This window comes from Apteryx rowi, unplaced genomic scaffold (assembly GCF_003343035.1).
Source record: "Apteryx rowi isolate R43461 unplaced genomic scaffold, aptRow1 scaffold_442, whole genome shotgun sequence".
Lineage (NCBI taxonomy): Eukaryota > Metazoa > Chordata > Aves > Apterygiformes > Apterygidae > Apteryx > Apteryx rowi.
The window spans coordinates 407,168-426,246 of NW_020450697.1; the positions used below are offsets into that span (position 1 = coordinate 407,168).

The window sequence follows — 19,079 nt, forward strand, 5'->3', positions numbered from 1 at the left end:
CCATTAAAAAAAAAAGAATGAGCAGAGGTTTATCTAACTCACTTGTTCTGCATTTATTCGGAAGGTCCCCAGAGGTTTGGGTAAACAGTACTTGAATTATAATCACACATTTCATTCAAATTTCATGCTTTGAGGATTTTTTCCTCATTAGAACAGTTAGTTGTCAATCTGACAAGATCACATTTGTAACCTTTAAACCACCCTCAGTGTATAATACATAAGGCCAAAAATCCCAACTACTACAGGTCAACGTGCAACCAAATGTTACACCTAAAAGGGAGAGAAAACACTCCTCAAAACGGGAGGCTTGCCTTAGAAGAGCAGATAATTTAAGTAATTCCACTTTATAAAACTGATTTTCTACAAATGTAGATATTAATGCTTCAGAAGTAAAAATAATCAAGCGTTCTGATGACCTAACAGAAAAACTGAGTTATGGTATTCTGAATATGTATCTAGATATAAAGGAGATTCTAGGTTTTCAAACAGCAAAATATGGCATTTTCTTCCTTTCTCTCTTAATAAAAGCGGCAGTTTCACAGCTCCACACAAAGTTATACAACCAGCATTACATTTTAGTACAAATGTTACCACAGCATTAGATTGGATGGACTTTTAAATCATATAACTTAATCGGTTTCCTGCCACTGAAACAATCCTCTGACTCCAGCAGCGTAAGCTGCTTCTCGCTGGCACGAGGGAATTCTAAAAATGGCCCGTGTCGATGTCTGCAGAGCATGCAAATTCAGAGCGACCCGGGACTCCGAGAGGCAGGCTTTGAATCGTGACCAACATGTCATGAACATGCCGGCAGATGAGTTTAGTTTGTTTTTGCAGCCTCGGAGTGGGGCACATTCCAACTTAATTTGGATCCTGTCACATTAGTGCTTGCATTCCTCGCAATGTGAAAATTTCAGTATAAATATATTGTACATAACACGATAAGAAGTTAATACGGTTTGCAGGGAGCCAGCCCGTAACTATAACGTAATTCCTAACACATGACAATGAAAATTAATTACTTCACCATATCGTATTTGCATTCGACACCCATACTTAGATAACTTTAATGTATTTTTCCTGCCTTGCTCTGCAACCTGTGATTCTCCTGGATACTGCTTCCTTCAGAAATAGAAATATGCGTCTTACAGAAAATTCGTGTTACTAACAGGGGCCAGGAACACGATCAGAGATGATGAATGGAGACTGCAGGGAGGGCTTGCGCATCACGAAACGCAGCACCCACCGACACTCTCTGGAGGCCCCAGGTCACCCTGTTCCAGGAAGCCACCGCCGCTGCGCGGCCGGGAGCACGTCGTGCCCTGCAAGGGCCAGCGGCCGCGCCGTGCCCACCACCCTGCCCACCGCCAAGCCCGCGGCAGGTCTCCACCGCCCGGCCTCTGTAGCAAACTGCTAAAAATAGGAAGGGGGTTATCTGACCAGAAACGGACGTTTTGGAACATTCAGTCTTTGCTGGCGTTGTAACCTCCAAACGCAGCGCCGTCGCATTTGCATTGGGGCGCCCCGTCGCCGCGTGGGGGACGGTCCCGGCGGCGGCGCGAGGAGCCCCTTTGTGCCCYGGCTGGCGCTGGGGACACGGTGGGGCGCGCGGCGCACGCGTAGCCGCGCTCCCCTCCGGTTCGCACCATGCCTTCAGCATCTTCTAGGCCGCCGATAACAAGCCAGGGCGAGCAGGTGTAAGTCATCCTCGTGCTTCTTGTAGAAACACATCCCCGCAACACATGGGGGAYGAAGTTGGGTCAAGATGTCACTCGTGTTCCTACGTAACCTGACATCCTAAGTGCAAGGCACCATGTCACCTGACCATGCTGTCACGATCCAGGTATTTTAGCGCTAAGTTAATCATTTGCTTTATGGGCCTCTTTTTCCATTTTCCATTTATACTGTCCTGCGACGCCAGACAAGCCACCCCGGCAAGTCAGGACGCCCTGGTGAGCGGTAAGCGAAAGCAGGGGGAGCTGCCCAGCAATGACCACCGTTCCCTAACTTCTGCAACGTAACGCCAATGCTTCGGTCTACTTGCTCCCGTCCTCCCGCACTCCTGTCTGGTCAGATCCTAGCACCCAATTCCAGAAGAGAGCGAGGAAACATCAGAGAAATCCAAGAGTAAGAAAGGAAGGAAGAAATACAAGCTTCTCCAGCTCCCACGGGAGGCCACCTCGCCTGACTCCAGGGAGTTGAGGAAGAAAAGAAGCGTTTTTTTCCCAGCAAGGTTTTGGATATGAAGTGCTCTCCAGGGCTCCCCCCGTGTGTACCTCCTCGGTGCAGCGCTGCCATGGACGGCACGCCACGGCCACGGCCATGGCCAGGGAAAATGGTAGCCAAAGGACGTTGGAAGAAAGAGAGAAGGTCCACCTGCGAATGCCGAAGCTGGAACGGAGGTCCTCAGAAAAGCAGCAAAGAAAAGGAAACTAGCAGCTAGACGACAAGCTTGCAGCAACAAATTGAAATTGATAGTGGTAAAACATCAAGTAAGATGACTAAAATAACCAGGATTCCCCCGAGTCTGGGTCGCGTGGATAATCTCATCCTTCTTACACAAATCCTGGAGCGTAGCTGTTAGAGGAGACCCTGCGTGCCCGGAGAAGCGGCCCCGGAGCCCCAGATGTGAAGCGCGAGGGAGACGGGAACTCCACGCCGCGGCGTGACCCTCCTTCTGCTCAAGTTCACCGGCGAGGACCTCAACTGACAGGTCAGCAGAACGAACGCCCCGGCATGTGCCCTACTGCCCTTTCCCAACTGGCTTCTCTCACATTCAAGGAAAACAAAATGAAGCAAAATCTGACTCTTTTCCTCAAAGTCAGATCTATTTTAGAAGATGCCAAATCTGAGCTAAAGGTTTCTTAAAGCCACCCGCTAAGTGCCGGTATATGCGACCATGCTACAGCCAGCAGAGCTCCGAGCCTGGTGCGACAGCAGCCGTGCCCGGGCACATGCGGCGAGGACACGTCTTCCTGCCTGTGGCACACGCCAGCGAAACAGTGAGCCAATTCGGATGCGGAATGAACAAAAGACCAAGTTGCACCATGTTTACCTTATATAGACATAAAAACGGGACGTGTTTTCAGTAGCACACGCCACGGTCGTTGTCCAGCCCGGGTTGTGGACAACCTGCCATCAAGTTGGACAAACCTGCTGAACCAGATGCTGCAATTTGTATTTCGCTCTTTGCAGCTCTTGGGTTACGACTTGGTGGTCTCTGCTTTTGAACATTAGCGAGTCTCTCCTCTCTCCCTAGGAAGGAGCTGATATTCGGGTATTTATGTACCATAGAATGAGTACAGTATAAATGTCTAATTATACAGATGTTATATGAATAAATCGGGTCCTAAAAGCTACAACACGTAAAAAGCTACTTTCAAATAGAGAAATGTGGATACACCTGCTTTAGTATTGCAGACTATCTACGGATGGGATCTCTGATCAACCTAATAACCCTCTGTCTTCCTTCCAGTCCCTCTTCCTCCTGGCGGGACAAGCCCTCTACCAGCCGTCGCAGCCGGCTGCACCTCCTGCAGCGGCACCAGCCACCGCCTGCAGCAGCAGAGCCGCCGCATCGCCGAGCTGGGACGCACGGCAGCAGCCAGCGGGCGCCTTTCGGAAGGACGCCTCCATGACGCTGCCGATCCAGGACTCTTCGTCACGAGCAATCCCTTGCACGTGAGCCAGGCCACCACGACAGGACCTAGACCTGGCCGGATTCTAAAACAACTGCAATAAAAATAATTTTGCAAGCTGATTTCTAGATGATAATGGTCAGCCACAACACGTGGGTGTCGTTACGAGCGCTGATGCAACCGAATCCTCGCTGTGTACATCTTTACGTGTTCAAAATGCAAAAGGGCACCTCTGCTATATCTAAAGCAGTTCTCAAGCAAGTTGCCCTTTCAGCAGTGCGTGGTTTGGGGACATCATGATACGCGGCCATGCTCCCGTGCGGCCAAGCACCCCAGGCCGGCCGAGGTAGTGCCGCGGCCGAGGGAGCCCTCAGCCCCTCCACCGGGCAGAGCAGCTGGGCTCGGCTTGCCCGAACAAGCCACAGGACATCTCCGCAAGCATCCACCACGTCTCATATCTGCAAAGCACCAAACTTCCCCCCGTCCGCCTGAAACGCTGCACAGACCGTATTTACTAGGTGGCACGTGAAGCCAACAACATCAGCAAACCCTCGATCAAGGCTAGCTATTCAAAACCAAAACAGGCTCAAATGTTTGCTCTGCAGACAAGCCAACTTCAGCGTATGCCCAGGTGGAGCACGTCCCCTCAGACTCACGGCCCGGCTGAGCACGAGCTGCCCTGAAACTGGGAGGTGGAGCTACCTCCCAAATCACTGCAGGGGCGCTAACGATGGGCACTAACGAGATGTATTCTGCCAGCCTCGTCTGCCTTCTGGGAGAAAACAGAACACCTCTATCCCCTGGTGTTATTCTGCCTCCTTCCATAAAACTTATCATCTCACAAAAAAATAAAAATTAAACATACTTTACAGTTAATCTATTTTAAACAAACTATATATCTAAAATACTCATTTGCCACTAGGTCTATTTTGGACTACATTGCTCGTGAAAAGCCAAGAGAGAAACTTAAAACACATGGGCCGGGATTTTTTGTTACACAAAGGCACTATTGCCAATTATTACCATTTCATCTCGAGTATCACAGTATTTGGTGGGGTTTCTTTTCTGGAAAGTCGGAGCTTCTTTAGTCATTGATTACAGGACGATCTCAGGTTTCATATCTTTAAAACTAAGCTTCTAACTCTGATAACTGCGGAGGAGAACGGGGAAATAGCAGCCCTGAGACATGAAACCCCGAAGGCTAATAAAAACAACCCAATCTTTATTATTTTTAAAGCCCCACGACTTATTTCATGGGCGGGAGGGCAGCTGACTCATGGTATTTGGGCCCTTGAGGTTGGCAACACGGCGATGGCCTCCCTGTCCCGCTCCGGCCCCGCTCCCAGGCCTCCGGCAGCCGGCCTTGTATTCCAATGCCGATCGTTCCCTAATTTCTTGGTCAATTGTCCTCCGTTAGCAGTAGCTGCCGCCATGAAATAAATAAATGTTTTTGAAGCAGAGGGCAATCAAGGACCTGATCTTACGTTGAGCCTTTAGGAGAAAAAAATCCACACTGTGATGTAATTATTTTCATTAGCCACAATACGTATTCTCCCAAGCGGGTTCAGTATTTTATAAAGTGATAGAACACCAAGCAGTCTGTCGGACAGAGTTTGTATATACCACGCAGCTGCACGCTGTTTTTTAAAACAATACAAGAACTCCGCATTTCTATATTCAAGGCTGTTAGTGGTGAAGACAACTTTATATGTTGGATGGGAAGACTTTCCAGAAGCCACTCACACCAGAAAGTCACCATGCAGTTCCCTACCTGGCTCGGGGAGCCCATTTGCCATGCAAAACCAGCCCTTACAGCAAGGTCTGCAGGAGGCCACCGCGACCACTAAGCTGCACCCAGCCTTTCACCAGAGGAGACGCTGGAGATGGACACCCCCAGGACTCAGCCCTGCAGACACCTCGCCTCCTCCCGCCGGCTTCGCCCTGCGGCCAATGTCCCCTGCGGCATGAGCCCGAGTATGGGGAAGAACGTGTTTTGGGGTTACGGGGGGAGGAGGGCACGCGCTGGTCCTTTCAGCACGTGGTAGGGTTTACAGCTCGATGGTGCCATGCATGAGGTCAATGTAAACAGCACGGCAAGTCTGGTACTTCTCCAATAAAAATTTGAGCATAGGCCAGTTAGGAAAAAAGTTAAAAAAAAAAAAAAGTTGTGGATGCCCCATAAGTGGGTGCATGGCTAATTTTAGGAACCGAACCTGGATATGCTTGTAGATCACATGCAGCAATGTGTCTACAAGGCAGAACGCTGAGCGAGCCGATGGAAGCGCTCAGAGCCTTCCTCGCTGCGCTGCTCCTCGCCAACGGCACCGTAAGCTGGACCTGGTGGGGGGACCCTGGCCAGGGAGCTGAACACGGTGCACTTTGGGGAAAAACTGGGGAAACACAAGGTAGATCTCTTCTACAGACCGCCCAGCAGACCGCGCTCCCTGTTCCCAGCCGGCTTCACCAATGCACGAGCAGCCACCTGGGGTATGGTCCTGGTTACGGCCATGGCCACATTAGCTAATGAGTAAAGGTAGAATTAAAAGGCTTTTATAACATCTGAAAGACTTCTGCCATCACAGCTCTGGTTTTAAGATGGCAATTAAGCTAAGGTACAGCATCTGAGATGTGCGGTCCAAAGAGGTCCATCATCTTTTTGGTCTCCTGCTGGGGCTCCTAGGCCTGACGGTAACGGAGGGACAGCTCAGGTCTAATTTATGTCTCATCACAAAAAAAGGCAAAGATGTGATCTTATTTGTCAATGATCCCATGACTCGTCACACCAGAAGAGCAAAACGCTCTATGCGGCAGCTGCGTGCCGGCAGCGGGATCCGGCGTGCCAGTGGAGAAAGCCCTGGGCACTGCGCCCGGGAAGGGGCTGCCACCGCGTGAACCACCAAACCCAAAGCAGGAAAGTTAGTCTCCATCTCCTGACTCAGTTTATAAATAACTAATATTTAATTTCAAAATCTAATGGAAAATTTGCTTCCTCTAGTATACAGTACGCATTCGAGTATTTTATCGGTTTTATGTTGCATGCTAAGAAATACGGGAGATTAGTCCAGCGTCCAAAATCTGCCTCCTGTCACAGAAAGTTTTACCTGATTTTCAGCCTACTTTTTTTTTTAAATTTGCATCCCATTACTCACAGTTACCCTTCCTACCGTACTAAACCACATCACATCTCTTCCTTTCCGCTGTTTACACTGCGCCGGCCTTTAGACCTTCTGCAAGCCGCCAGCTGACTGCAGCCCTGCTGCCTCTCCAGCAAACCCAGAGCTGAACCCAGGCTGCTTGAGCCTGGGAAAGGCGGATGGACGGAGAGATGCGAATGAAGGAACATGCAGAATTTAGCTTCCAGAGCAAATTCCAACCCGTAGGATAAATAAGCCCAGATTTGGTTCTACATCCACGTAAAAAGGGACAGGCGAGCGTGCAGGTTTGGCATCGAAGCAGCACGCACAATGACTGCACCTTGCCCTTACCCWGCGCTCTGCGGATGCAAGACCGGGCTCGGGAGGTGCGCAGCCGACGGGTGGCGTGCACAGCCGTGCCAAGAACGGCCACGACGAGGATGGGAAACAAAGCGGAGCAAAGAATCTGATGACCCTCTAAACAAGGGGGCAACTCGCACCGGTTAAGCAACTCCAAAAACGGCCTGTTTCTGTCCCATGTCCACAGTATGTGCAGTATAGAGCCTGTGCCATAACTGAATCGGGTCCAGGCAATTTATTATGAGCTGCATCTGCTAACCGCAGGGTCGAGTTTACCGAATCTGACCTGGCCTTACAATTTTCTTGCTTTTGTAGATTTGTCCCCTAACGGTATTTGAGCTTTCCTTTGTGGTTTAATACTGAACTGCACAATGCGGGAGGATAATTAGTGGTAAGTATTAAGCAGTTTATGTTCTTCTGTGATTAGAGAACATGTCTGTGAGGTCTTTGGGCACTAGTTCCACTATGTTTTATTTTTACTACGTGAAATCCTTCAGGAGAAAAGGGTGTTTGTACCTTTGATTTCACTGGGCTTTTCATGGTGAATAACGCGCTAACATATATCGTGCAAACTCACGAGTTGCAATACAGAGGTCAGGCTGCTCTGTCTTCTGGAAAGCAGTATATGATTTTGTGAGTAATTAGGGCCAAACAGTGGTTTCATTGTGTATTTTATATTATATTAAATATGCACATTATTTATTTATAGGTACAATGCGTGCACGTGAAACACGCAGCAAACCGACTGTAAACACCCACATACTGGAGAACAAACCCCTCTTTGAAAGGGGAGACGCTCACACTTTCCCACGAACTTTCCTTTTCGGGCCCCCCCCCCCCGTTAGCCCTCGAGAGCGCGTTTGCAATTACGAGACTCCGAACGCCGGGCTGGGACGCGCGGCGTTTCAACGCTGGAGCCGCTCCTGGCTTTGCACTGGTTTTGCAGCCGGAGCAGGGAGCAGAGGTGCTGCTCCAGGTGGGCAGCGGGCTTGGGCAGCGCGACCCACCTCCCCCAGCGTGGGAATCTAGATTTCATTGAAAACGATGGTTTCAGGCCCTCACAGCTGTGGACAACGACTGGAGATGCGACCAGAGTTCAAGCAAAAGTTCAGAAGAAAAGCAAGGGTCAAGCATAAACCTGCCACGTTTCCACATTTTCAAACGTCTCCCGAATTTTGCGAGCTGCTGAGCGTACCGGGATGCGGAGACAAGGTCGGAGGTGGGCGATGCCACCCGGGCGCTGTCGAAGCCCGGTGGGGACGTGAGCTATGAGGTCCCACCAAACCCCCCRGCGCGGGCGCGGGGCTGTGGCGCTGCCGTCCGACTTTCCCGGCCGCCCCCCATGATTTTGGGCTCTACTTAGGATTACTTTAGCGAGAATTTCAGTATTTACTATTTCTGCACTTGGAACGCCCTTGGTTATTTACTGCAGTAGCCACAGCAGAGAAACCTTCAGCCATGAATTAAGTGCGGCTCGTTTCTTCAGCCTAAATAATAAAACACAAAATGTACCTTGCATTTTAAACTCTTTCTCGAAATATCACACACTAGGAAAATCTGAAGYGATGGCTAACGTCAGGGGAAAGACAGTTCAGGAATAGTCTCTCAAATAATACAAGTTTTACTAAAAATTCAGGCGCCACAGCCCAAAGATCGGCAATGAAGTGGTTAACAGACATATGCTGTATAATTAGGAGATGCATTAATGATTATGAATAGTAAATGACTTGGTGCAAGGAAAAAATCTAGTCAAAAGGGACATGCACCTATCTTACATGTTTATTAGAAACTGTATATAACTAGAGAATTCTGCTATTAAGAATCCTGCATTATTGGTGTAAATACTTCCAAGGGTACATCAAATTGTAATCTTTCATACGACATCCATCAAACCAGGCTGGAGATTTTGACAAACATTAAACACAGTAAGGAGGCAATTATGTATGCATGATTTAATCTGCAACTAATTAATATGCAAATTTATTCATATGTTAGTTACTAAATTAAAAATGCAAAGAAGCCCTTATGGTGATTCTCAAAATTTTGCACAAACAGAACATTTAAAATATAAGAAAAATGAAGTTTTTTGGAAACCTGCTGCATACTTTAAATCTTTGGAAACCTGTTGCACGGAGACGGTTCAAAAATATTTGCTTAAATACCGCAGAATGATAAAAGGTGTGTTAATTTTATGTCAGAACGTGGTAGCAGAAAGGTTAAACACGAATCTCTGAAAGTCTTAGGAGATGTGCACTAATTATCAAACAAACTGTATTCTAGACCTAACTCCCACAGCCTGCAAAAAAAATTCAGGCTTGTCACAAAYTGGTCATCTTTCCGGCATTTTGCTCCGTTTGCGGATGATTATGTGCCGCACGCAAGTCTACTTGAATACTAGCTAATATGGTAACATTTGCCCTCCGCTCTCGGAAGCACTTTGGCGGTCAGTGACACAAAAGCCCCCACTCTCCATCCACCTGCGCAGGTCTGGCGTTTTAGAAACACTCCGCAAAGACTGCAAATACGAGGTGCGAGGGAACTAATTGGGGGAAGGCAGGCAGAAGCTGCCTTTAATTCTTATCCGGACGCATCTTCAAAGAAATCAAGGAAGCAAGCAAGAAGCAGACATTTAAAATATTTCTTAGGAAACCGCCACAGCTCTGATTTGGAATAGTTTCCACTCTCCAATAGGTAAGTGAAGAACAACAATTCAATGTATTTTATAATAAGATCCTTTGCATTTTTTAAGTGTCTGCTGAGGCATTCATTTAATGTGCCAGAACTTCCTTCCCATCGCATTCCCAGGGAGAGCGCAGCTATACTAGACGCCCCGTGCACAGTACTGGCACGCAGCTCGCGTAGCCCCCCCAAAAAAACGAGGTTTGGGGTCAAACCGGCGGGGAAGCACAGTAAGTACTCGCAGGCTGCTTCCCGAGCCAGCCAACTCTCCCTGCTTCSCTTTGGATCCCCCCTGGAAGCACTGCGGGGCAGCAGCCGGCAGCGGAGGGCGGCCAGGTAGCCGGCGCGGGCGCTGCTCCRGGCCGCCGCGGCGTTCCCGGCCGCTCCGGCGCTCGGCTCCTTTGTGCTCGGCGAGAACAATGCGGCGGCAGCGGTGGCGGCGGCGCGGGAAAGCGGAGGCCCCCGGCGCGGCGGGCATCACGAGCGGGCGGGATGCGAGGCAAAAACCCGCAGAAGCGCCCCAAAAACGCGGGCGGGCTCCGCCGGACGCCTCTCCGGCCGCTTTGCCGCTCCCGCCCAGGTGACTCCCAGTTTTTTGTTTGGGCCGGCGCTGGATGTGAGGCTTTTAGAAGCTTAAACGTACACATTTATGCATTCATTACGCAGTGTTAAATCTAATTTGTTCTTTTTACTGTCACAGGAAGCACATGTTTAAAGCAATCTGTTTCCTCATATGAATGCTTTCCTGTCTGTTTGAAAAAAATTGCAACACACTTTACCCCAAGTAACCAAGAGGTGATCATAAATATCCCTAAATAGCATTAAACAGATATGAAAGACATTAACACTTCCAGAATGCCAAAGTAGTATTAAAAAAAAATTCTAACAGATGCTCCTAGGTCAAAAAGTGAAATGTGTGTTTCCTGAAAAAACACTCTCATCAGAATCATAAATGAACTGTGAGCGGAGAAATGAGGTGTTGCAGAGCAAACTAGAGGATCCTTTCGGTGAAGGGCTCTAACACACCACTGCCAAAGCGCGGCTGCGGCGCAAGGGCCCAAATTAAATGGAAGTATGCGGAAGGCCAACATCCGTCGCAACCCACGAGGTGGCAACGACAGCGAGCGCCGGCGGCGGGCCGAAGGCGAAGGCGCCCGGGCCGGCTGCAGCTCCGACGGGCGGTTGCAGGACGGGAAGGATGGGAACTTCGCAAGCACCTAGGATATTTGCTATCTGCTGGAAAAAACAGCAAACACGGAGCCGTTCCGCCTTTTCCCAGCCCGCGGCGTCTCGGCCCCGCGGAGGCGGCGCTCCTCCCGCGGCTCCCGCGGCACGTGAGCGCCGGCGCCGGGAAAGCGGCTCTCAGCCCGGGCGCACGCGCCCCAGCTCCGCGGAAATGCGACGGCGACGGGAAAAACAAGCGGCCATTGTGGGCCCGCCGCGCGCCGTGCCAAGAAGCTGTCACCGGAGCCGGGCGGCGCGCTCAGCAGCGCTCAGCGTTACGGGAGCTCTTTATGCGATTGGGGTTTGTTTTTTTTCCGTATATTTTCACTATGATGGGTTTTGGGTTTTTTTTTTGCACGTTCACCGCTTCAGCTTAAATGCAAAAAAAATGCTTCGGAGCAAAAATAAATGTTCCTTTGATTAAAAAAGAAAAAAAAGGAAAAAAAAAGCAGTGACTTTGTTAATAAATGTGCAAAAAGGCAAAGTGTGAACGTATCAATCCTGAGAGAATATCCCCAACTTTCACAGATAACTTCTTCAGTGACGCACCTGCCCCTTCGCACGCTGCACTGCTCTTCCTGCCCTGTCCCTGTGGCCAATTGGCTCTAAAATGGAAGAAAAATTTCAAGCAAACGAGATCAAATAAATCCCCAGCCACAGAAGCCATCCTTTCCCCAAACCAAGTTTGAAAGCCCTGATACAAGATGTGATTTAAATGCTTCTGTCTTAAATGCTGAACTGTGCTCATCAGAGATCTGAAGCCGCTGCAGCGCTTGTAATGAATACAATCTACAGATAATATTTAAAGAAAAGCTACAAAATCGAATTACTGCATAGAGAATTTATTTTCTATCTTTAAATGCCTTTTACTAACAATTATCCCCAAGTTCAAACAGAAAAATTAAGTGCTGAGTTTTACACTTGTGAAACTTAGCTTAATTCCCAACTGAAAAAAAAAGAATTATAAATTACATAGCTATATAAAGAAAGGGACTGATGGCTGGACGTGAAATTGCCATTTATTTTTACATTTATTTACTGAATATAGTATATTTTCTCACCGATCCTCACAGAAGGCAAAAGAATGAAAGCAAAGAAATCCCTGGACTTAAACCTTTCCGAGCTGTCCCACTGCCCTTAGCAGCCGCCTGGCAGGACCGGATCCGCAGCTGCAATTGCCATTTAACGTGGCAACCTCGCGGCGCGCACGCTCACCACTGGCAAAAACGCAAATCCACCTTTATTTCATTTTGTCCTGATGGGAATCTTACAATATTTATGCTCGGTCTATGCAAAGATACAGAGGCACGAAAAGCTTGAAACAAAAATACGTATCAAGTTCAGAGGGGAAAAAAGACTTTGGGTTTAAACATGCACGTCACGTCGCAGCCCAAAGAACAGAGACGAACTCGCCCCGAGGAGGGCGCGCTGCTCGGGCGCCACCGCGATCCCAAACGCTGCGCGAGGAGCCACGGCCGCTCCGCACAAACAGGGAATCCAAAAGAGCTGCCTTACACTTACTGCCGGCTCTCTGCTGGGTCTGATCTTGTCCTTTTTGCAGGCACTTAGAAATCATCGGGATTCGTTGGCCGCAACCTCGCGTCCATGGAAAAGTGCCTTGTGCACTACCTACATTACTCTGAAGAGGGAGTCTATGCTCAAGCTAAACAAAAAAACCCCAGTAATCCCACACCTCCGGTGCCAGCCGCTAAGGATGGGTCAAAACTATTCAGTACTGGATTTTTTTGAGTCCAAAACAGTTAAATACTTGGAGCTGCATGAATCTTGCATTAAGAGTTTTAACTTTTAATATAACGTAAGGCCAAGGCATAAGAAAAATACACAAATTGGACCATTTCTTTCAAATTGCTTTTTCATGTCTAAGATACCCTGCGCAATTTATTTCAAAATGAAATCTAAGCCATTTTTATCTGCATTTGCACTGCATTTTAATCTGTTGAAACCAACAGGAGCACAGCATCTCGTCTGCAAAACAACTTCTTATTCCTTCAAGTTCAGCGAGCAATTCCAGGTACAGGCTTTAACAGAAGGCCTCTAACCAATCCCCGCGCTGGTTTACGGTGGATTTAATAATCCCCTCGGTTCGACTTAATTTGCTACGTGCTAAAGACACACTTCCAATTAAAAAAAAAAAAAAAGAAAAAAAAAAAGAAGGCAGAAAGCAGAGCTTTGTTATAACTGCTAAAACCTCAGTGGAGTTTAATAAGGTGCAAATTTTAACATGGAAAAGCCCCAAACAGTACGGAGCCATGGGCCGGATGGGGGGACAGGTGGGGAGCCGTGTCCGGGCCAGCAGCCCCAGCCCGCCCCGAGCCCGGGCAAACTGGGCAAACTGGGCAAACTGGGCAGCGGGCACGTGCCCGCCGCTGCCGGGCTGGCGAACGCTCCGTGCCTTGCGGAGGGCTGCCCCCGGCTCAGCGGATGATGCGCTATATGGAAATTACTGCATTATACGGAAATACCGTAACGCAGCTCCTCGGAGGAGCTCCTGGTTTCCCCTCCCTGATCTGTCCCCTCCTTCCTGGTGGACCGATGGGGCCACCTGGCTCCCAGGTGGATGGAGGTCCCTGAGGCCACCGGAGCATCCCAGCACAGCCAGACAGACGCGGGAAAGGCGGGCACATCGCCCTGCTTCCAGAACCCTCCCCTCCCAGCTTGAGGGGTGCTGGAAGGGCCGGGGGACCTCGCGAGGTGGCCGTTTCGGACGCGAGGTGGGAAGCCTGCAAAACGGGCAGAGCCAGCGCCAGCAGGGCCCCCTCGCCTCTCGGCCACCTTCCCAAGGCTTCCCCTGCGGAAATCGGGATAAAGCTGTAGAAGAGCTCCAGGTGGCATTCCAGTAATATTCCTCTTTTCTTGGTTTTTGGAATAAAGCAGGTGTTTCCTAAGGACGTACAGCTGAGTCATACACTTCCTTATCTGTCTGGCTAGCAAGGTCAGAACTGCTACGCTTGTAAATACACACAACAGCAAGTGCAAATAGATGTCTTTAATCTAAGAGGAGAAACCTTAAATTAAGATGAAAGAGAGATGCTCTTGCCATTAAAACTGAGGCTCGGGAGATTTTGCCTGCTGATTCTGCAACAAAATCAATTAATTTTTCAGCTCCTCTTTTCTCTTTTAACACAACTGAGGCGACATCTGACTTCTCCCGTTCTTGATTCCGGCTGTCACATCTTCACAAGAACGCTCTCTTCTTCTCCCTGTTTGAAATAACTGGCCGTGGTTGGCACCTCTCTCTCCGTCCTGGCCCAGGTCCTACCCTGGGTCCGCCTTCTCCTGGTGGGCACGCGTAGACCTCTTGGGCGAAGGGAAAGCCAAGCGCCTGCCGCAGCCGGTGGGGAGGTCTGGGCAGAGCGGGGACCTGGGACCTCTTGCCACGCCGGAGGTCACCTCCACCCCGAAGTGCTCCTCTAGACCAAGCTTCCAAGGAGACAGTTCAACCCAAGGAGTCATGACCTCCCCCTTTCCTCCACCCTTAAGCTTTTTATTGACTCGGATGCTGTTAGTTCTCATAAGCCTGAATTAACCTGGAATACCAGAAAGGCACCGCAGCGATTCCTGGTCGACTCCAAACCTCCGTGCAGCAGCGGGTCGTGGCGCAATCCGAAGCGGGGGGCGGCTCTTCCCCTCCGCAAGGAGAAGCGAAGGGGGCGGCGGGGAGGTCCCCGCCACGGCCGCCCTCCTCCCCTCTCGCTCTGTCTCTGGAAAGCAGCCCGGCTTTTCCCTCCGCTGGACCAGAACGGGAGCTCAGATGCTTGCCAGCTGCCACCGCGCCCGGGAAGAGCCGCCCGGGCGCGCGGCCGAGTGACGGGGGCAGGCACAGAGGCACCCGGGGAGCATCACGCCGCGAGCGGCCCCAGCACCGGCGTGTAACCTGGATACCCAACATTAATGCAAAAAAAAAAAGGGGCCTTATAGCATCCAAAAATCTGCTCTGCGTTAGCTTTCCCGTGCACTGGCGGTGATGAAGTTAGGACAGCGAAGCCTGTGGTTTACGACTGAGACTTCACTGCAAACTGGTCTGCGCGCAAGACCAGGAGCTCCCGTTGGCAGCTCCTGCTGCCCCAAAAGGCACCGGCTTGCGCAGAGCAGCAGGGACAGAGCAGGACATGGGACTTCAGTTTGGGTTACAACTCCGAAGCCTGTCCTGAACAGGCACCAAGCAATTGCAACGCTGCTATGGAGCTAAGGGAGCAGGAGGCCTCGGAGCAACTGTAAAGGAAAAGGGTGCCCAGGTACGAAGAAAATTGAAAACGAATATATTGTACCATAATGACCGCATTTAATAATGCTGTCTACCAGACGATAATCATACCAGAAGAAAAAGCCCTGGTGATGGAGGAATCGCATGAGCAGAGCCATCTATCACGTTCATTCATGCTACCAGAAGGCTTGGCCACAGAGAAGAACAACTTACGATGCAGAAAACCTACAGAGGGATTTTGCTGGAATCAGAAACCAACCTTAATTATCAGAAGGGAAAAGCCTGACTAGACCACATAAGGGGCTCGAAGGGAACATCACAACTTCTGGCCCTCTGAGCTTCTCCCCCTCCAGCCTCCACAGCCCCTCTTTCTATTACGGACATAAATTAAGGCCCATCACACCGACTGCCTCCCTGGATGGACTTATTTGAAACCCCGTTATCCGTCATCACGTTTTCCCCCCAGACATTCTTCATTGCCTGTGTTTGAATGCCGTTACGAGGAACCTCCATTCGCATTCCTCGCTGAAGCCGACCTGCGACACAGACATTTTCGGCAATGCTTTCTCCTAACGTGTTCTCAAGGCTAAAAGATCAACCTGTCTGCTGGCACCTTCTATGCCATAACGATTTTGTTTGTGATCCAATCTGGACTTTTTTTGCTGCAGCAACAGCAGCAGCAGCAGAGACTTCTTTGAAAAGCGCAAAGGCTACGCAATGCTCTCTCAAGTACAAATGATAAAACTACTACGATGGAAAACATCCATTTCGAGCGGCCTGTTCCAAATGGGCTCACATAGAAAACGACTTTTACTCCACGAATGAAGTCAAAGCACTCAACGCGTAAGAGCCCAGCCCATGGTGACATGCCCTGACTATCCATCTTGCTTCCACCAGCCAACAGGAGGGGTGGGAATAAGAAAATGAACCAGGGCTCTGCTTGGAGCTCCCCCCTGCTAGGCAGCCATATGGCTGATTTCATCCCCTTCAGCCACGGCTACGGAGAAGACAATGTGGTCCAGCGCAGTTGGCTCGTGACTCTTAGTGGTCAAGATAAGTAGAAAATGTCAGATCACTTCGCACACACTTAATGTAAAAGGTCAGATGTGATTAAACTATCAGCAGCCAAAATGGATGAAAGCTTCAGGTCAAAGATTACAACAACAGCAAAACCTTAGTATAAAATTCGAGCTAAGGAGATAATCATACAGAAGAGTCAGGAGCCATCTGGACTGCAAGATGCTAGGGAGCACCAGCAGTTGACACTTGTAAAGGATATTTCACCAAATGACTGCAAAACCTCTCGTAAAAGCAGCGGCTACAATGACTGGATGAAGGTAGCTCCTGCCTGCGGGTCCCACTGAAGACCAAGGGTCCTCACGTTTGGTGCTGTACGAACCCACCGGCCAAACCTCCGTCCGGATACCGTCGGAGGAGGACAGCGGAGGCCGGGCAGAGCCGACTCCTGCCCACCGAAGGCAATGTGGGACGAGCTCCCTCTCCTCCCGACTCGGGATCTACCTCCAGTCCTCATTATTTTTTTAATCTCTGATTATTTCCATAGTTTAATTTACTCTGTTTTCAAAACTCGTAACCATTTCTTATAATAAAGGGGAGCTGATATAACATATTTATTACCATTTATCATGGAAATTTTTATAAGACTACTTATGAATTAATCAACAATAACTGCTTTCACAAAAGCGGCTGCATTAATCTCCATATCCACTGCATAAATCACATTGAGAACAAGTTAATATACATATTTTAAAGGAAATACAGCAATATTTCCACCCTATCAGCCAAGTATATTATAATCTAGTTAGTCAGTTCATAAATGTATACACTTTATTCAGCATAATAAATCCTGGGAGTTCAATGTGACACAGTCTATCACCTAACTATAATCTGACCTTTTAAAAGATTTCTTCCCGTATTGGAGACACCTAGGTGCTCATTCTAAAGCAGCGTGATTTTAAATAAAATGTAGGATTTGTAATACAGGGAGACAACAAGGCCCAGGTACATATCTATATGTACACATAAAAAAAAGGCTATACATCCCTAGAACCATACTATTCTTGCAGTCACATTACTGGACTTGTATATTAATTTACTTTTTCTTGGAAGACGGAATTGTGGGTGATTAAAATATTCAAGGAACAGTTTTTTATATTTTCTTTCCTTATGAACTGCACAGCTCGTTAAAATTATTTAAAGTATTTAAAGTGTATATTCAACTTTGAGAAAACTTGGCTTACCAAATAAAAATACTAAGGAAATAGTTAAGGTATTGAGCTAAGCACTTCAGTTCTGCACAATAACTGAATTCACAAAAAACTAAAGGAAGCACACATTTGAGGCTAATCTGTGAGAAACACAAATTGCATTTTATTCTGTAGAAGCAAGAAGCTCGCCATAAAAAAAACTTTTGCAGCAGTTTTAAACTGCTAAATGTTGACATTTCCCACCTAAATGCTGCCACTCGTACCCACGCGGGGAGGGAGCCAGCAGGTACCATTTTGCTGGGAGCATCTTCCGTAACATGGATGCAAAAACACCCCGAGACGGTCACCTGCTTACAGAGAAATATCCTAAAGCCCGGCAAATTATTTCCAGGCGACAACTAAACACAGCAGCTAGTGGTGCCTCGCGCCCGACCGCTGCTGGCGTGGCGGTTCTGGAGCCACGCGGAACACGCTCCGGCACCCGCGGGTTCCGCTGCCCAGAACGCGCTCCGGCACTTGCTGCTCTGCTTGGTACAGTCCCTATTATGCACAGGCTTGCCTCAAAACGTAAAGAGCTGTGACGGATATATCATGTGGAGCTGTCATAAAAACTATTAAAAGCTAAAGTTTCGTCTAAATTAAATCCACCTCTAACTTCAAGCGTAACAGTACTCATAAAAACCTTCGGGGGGGATATTGGCTATTGCTGTAAAGGAGTCCAATAAAAACCCAAACCAAAAACACATAGTGAAATAAATTTAACATACACATGTGGGAACTTCTTTTTAATTAAAAATAATAGTATTATTACTTTACTAGCAACTTCCATTTCAGAATTTCCACACTGCAAGAACTTACAAACAGATTCATGTTTGTATTTCTTTAACGCCATAAAGATTACAAGAATCTGCTCGATTAAATTTGGATCTTCATACGTGTTTCTCACTTTCAGATTATCATTTCATTATTTATAAAATGACTAGGAGTGAAACTACTGTTTAGCACATTTACTACAACAACCGAAGCTTTAAAAGTATGCTAGTTTGCAAACTGCAAATTTACTTGGATTTATGGGAAAAACATAAAACCCATCCGAGATTAACATGTCAATTTGTTCATATATTCCGCAAGATTGATCACCACTCAGCCCCTCCTAATAACCAGATTTATAGATAAAACCAATAGAGTTACCAGGTATGAAAAGAAAGCTGCCCCTTCTTGAGTGTTTTGCTTTCTGCTTGTAGATAATGCTATGAAAATATATGGAGTGTATTTTTAAAGTACCAGTGGAGACAAACTTAGAATAAAAATATCAGAAAAATGCAATTTTAGCCATATTAATCATTATGTTAGATTTACTAAAACATCATTTCTTTCTAACTGCTATTTTTTGTATATTTTAAGGCATTTTAAAAAGCATTCTCTTAAAAGATGCAGTATACCATGATAAAGCTTTTTCAGAAAAACCGCAGAGATTTTACACAATAAATGAAAAAAAGGAAAAACAACAGAATAATCATTTGCATCATGAAACAAAGGACCTTGCAGAACCAAAGAGAAATATCAACTTCTGATTGCATGATATATAGAT

General features: G+C 48.0%; 1 protein-coding gene across 7 annotated transcripts in view; it reads right to left on the minus strand.

The window, feature by feature from the left end:
* TCF4 (transcription factor 4) overlaps window positions 1–19,079 on the minus strand; it is a 212,870-nt gene that overhangs the window by 66,579 nt on the left and 127,212 nt on the right. The window lies entirely within an intron of this gene.